This window comes from Ischnura elegans, chromosome X, assembly GCF_921293095.1.
Source record: "Ischnura elegans chromosome X, ioIscEleg1.1, whole genome shotgun sequence".
NCBI lineage: Eukaryota > Metazoa > Arthropoda > Insecta > Odonata > Coenagrionidae > Ischnura > Ischnura elegans.
In genome coordinates, this window is record NC_060259.1 from 114,527,644 (window position 1) to 114,531,728 (window position 4,085).

Consider the following 4,085-nt stretch of genomic DNA (forward strand, 5'->3'; position numbering starts at 1 on the left):
TCGAGGTATTACTTATTGCTTATTACAATCATAAGTTACGTCCTTAATCTCAACATACGCGTTATTTTATCATCTTCTTTCGACTAGATGCCTAGAAGGTGTTGTGTACCAGGCTGTAAATCGAATTATGACAGCACGTACATTGAAAGGGAATGCTCCGGTATCAACGTTTGGATTCCCTAAAGATTCGGAAGGGAGAGAATTATGGCTGCGTGCTATTCCACGAAAGGCCTGGATTCCATCATCGAATTCTGCCGTTTCCCAGACGGCACAGGACCCTCCGTATCTAATTCGTATGTACATAGTACCCATTGACTAAGGGGATACTGTGCCGCTCCGTCGCTTTTCGTCAATGGATAATTTCCATTCGCGGCCTGTCGACGAAGCGCGTACGCAGCATGTGAATGTCCGCTACTAAGCACGTACGATTGGATACGAAGCGCGCAGGAACACGGCACTCAGGCTAATCTCAATCGATTAGGTCGAAATTAGATATCGTAACTCGCACGATCGAAAAATGTATCGAAAGCAACACAATCGATAGCTACCGACCGTAGCGAGAACCTTGATACGAATCATTATGAATTGTAAGTTCTCAATAGGTAAATAACACCATATCATGAATTCTAATTACCATGAAAGACTCACAACCGACAAAGTTTTTGTCGGTTGTGAGTCTTTCATGGTAATTAGAATTCATGATATAGTATTATTTACCCATTGAGAACTTACAAAACGTATTCGGCCACTTAAATAACTGCGAAAAATGAGATTCTCAAGGCTAATTCACGCATCCCCAGCATCCAGCATTCTTTAGTGGCTCGTACTTACTTGGAAACCTTGAGATGTTAATAAGAGTAAATTCTTATTAATTTTGACACTAAATAAGACATCACATAGCCCACGAGCATTAAAAAGCTTACCCTACAGCCTGACGAAATAAAATTTTTAAATAAAAATTGCCGATGAAACAGGATTGCTGACACATCTGCTATTAGTATGATCGAATTCATCAAAATGCAAGCAAAAATTAACGTATAGTTCAGTCTCAGCTACTAAAACTTACCCATATCAGGCGCTAAAGTATTTGAAAAATTATTTGGGATGAGTAAAAGTCTCTAGGTCACTGCAGTAAATGTATCAACCTATTAAAAATATGAAAGTCCTGCCAAATCACCAGCATAAACACTTGTAAAATAAAACATGGTATCTCTTAGATCACACCTCCGATTTTATACTTACTTTGCATGAAGTCACCACCGCAAGAAATTTTAAAGAGGCAGGAAAGAAAAAACCCACAGAAATACAATACATATATTATGTATTTTCTATTGTCAACCACAATAATATTTCCAATTTTCTCTTCTATCCCACATCTAATTTAGCGAAACAATTACTCTTATTCTCTTTCTAATAGAAAATTATTTAAAAGAGGACTGGTCGATACATGAAAACTATCTTCAATACTTTCTCCGCTGAACGTCCACTATCACAGCATCAACTTGCACAAATCAAATCCACATCCACAAATATGTCACTTCTGCCACAATGTCTGTATTATGTATTTTCTATTGTCAACCACAATAATATTTCCAATTTTCTCTTCTATCCCACATCTAATTTAGCGAAACAATTACTCTTATTCTCTTTCGAATAAAAAATTATTTAAAAGAGGACTGGTCGATACATAAAAACTATCTTCAATACTTTCTCCGATGAACGTCCACTATCACAGCATCAACTTGCACAAATCAAATCCACATCCACAAATATGTCACTTCTGCCACAATGTCTGTCTTCTTGGCGACAGGTAACAGTGAAGCAATGGTACCTTCCTCCAATCTGGGCACCTTCAATTCAGCAAGAATTTTCTCCTCGTCTTCTCGTCCAAGGCCACAGATTACTTTCTGATATCACAATGGTGCGATATGTGAAGCTCACACACCTAAAATTAATAAATAATAAAATACCATGTAACTTATTAGGTCAAATCATTTCCAATTTTTGGTATTTCTGCATGAGAAATCAAATTACTAGGCTCGTAAATATAGTAAATATTTGTATGCCTGATATTTTTATTGTTTTAAACTAAAGCATAAGATAATTTGAAATGATGAAAGCCGACGTGTAATACACCATAGGGCAAGCTAAGAAGCAATATTCGATCCTATAAACTTGGCAGCTTATTCCTAGTTTCTCCTTTAACCACACGTTTACCGAATGAATTAATACAAAAAAGACAACTAAAATGCAAGAATTTTCAAAAGAATTGCTGCTACAATATTTTGAATCACCATTTTTAGTACTGAATAGTACTATAATAGTACTTCAGTACTGAATAGTTCGGGATGTTGATGCATCAACATCCCGAAGCCACTTCTAACTTAAAATTACATCCAAATAATTACAGCGAGAAAGAGTACATACCTCACAGCTTTTCGTAGGGGTGAAATGTTTTCTTCTTATCGCCCAAATGCACTTCTTCTTCAACTCAGGATCTTTTGGAAAGCTAAAACCTTGAACCATGTCCCGGAGTTTCCATTACGTCATCCCGACAATAAACACACGAAAGGCATTTTTAACAAAAATATCTCACAAACACGTTTCTGAAGCCCAGTGAATGAAATTAAAGAATAAGGGAAACTTCACTATTACCAGACACTCTATTTTTCACAAACTTAACCACAAAAATCCCTGAAACGTGGTGAGACGTGACGTAAACGATGCGATCTCCAACGGCTGGTGCCAGCTTGTGAAGGCATGTGATCTTTCTAGGAGGATATGGCACGATGGCACCAGATGGCACCACCCGCGAAAGAAAATAGTCCCAGACCGAATACAGTTTTATCGATGAGATACAATTTTATCGATGCATATGAATTTGCCAGTCCTCTTGCATCTTTTTTCGTCATTATAGGAAATAAAGAAACAAAACCTTTTTAGTAACTTCCTAAGCGCGATTTTTGTATCTTGATGGTCCACCCTCGTATTCAGGTACGAAAACTTCCTGTGCCGTCTGGGAATTGCGTCCTGCATTTTGAAGATAGTGATGTGATTAAGTTGCAGAAGTGTAGAAGTGCAAATGGTGTTGTGGAGGAGATTCCACTATCCTTCCCAAAATTGTGTGAAAATACTGTGCCTCGTTTATTTGGAAATTTACCTGGGTACTTAACCAGTCGAAAGCCAACTGAAAGAAGACCCTGACAGCAGGCGTAGAGAAACATTGGAGCGTCATAACGAGCAGGTAAACACGTTCCTTAACAGTGATGGTGTTAGGGATTTTAATAATTTTATTAAGGAATTTCCTCAACATGTAGACAGCCAATTCTGGAATTGGAAAGTTAAAGACAACGATTGTGTATATGTTTATGTTTTAAACATTGACGATTTACATTTTGACGAGTTAAAGGTGGTGTGCAGTGTTTTTGTGCATAGGAATTTGATTATAAAGATAACTCTCAGGGGCATTTAAATTCCTTCTCATGATTTAAGCTAGGTAATGCCTTCTGATCTGAGGCTAACTAGATGGTCACAATTTGAAAATTTATTAGCACGTTATATATATATTAGCGTTCGGGAAAAAGAGATCGAGCAAAACAAGGAAAATTCAGACTCTTACCAGTTAGTGTGTGAAAGAGATCTATTCGCCTTTGTTAATACAATACTTGTGTATCCTTGTAAATACAAAACTTATTGAACGAATAAAATAGCTCTTGAAAATGTACTATTTTTCTTTTCCATAACTGTCTTTCAGGTCTTGCATCCGAGAAGCTTGCCTATTACCTGTTGCTTTGGTGTGTGTATAATTTTACAACTCTTTCCTTAATTCAGATAAAATGTGCATTTCCTCTGAATAATTACATACAAATCCAGGCATTTCCCCGCGATCCATTCATGTTTTTCATGTTCTACCCTAAATGTTGCGATGGGTATATGTGCATTCTTAGGTATTTTTTGCTATGATTGTTTAAGTTAACATCAAGATTTCATTTCTATGCCCTGATGTGTTAGTTGTGCTAAATTCCATTCGAAAATATCTCATATATTTTGTACAAGTTTATTTTGTAATATCTTTTATGTTCTTA

At 36.6% G+C, this 4,085-nt stretch overlaps 1 pseudogene; it reads left to right on the forward strand.

The window, feature by feature from the left end:
* Nucleotides 1-3,806, forward strand: LOC124171275 (annotated as a pseudogene).
* The last annotated feature ends 279 nt before the right edge of the window (nucleotides 3,807-4,085 follow it).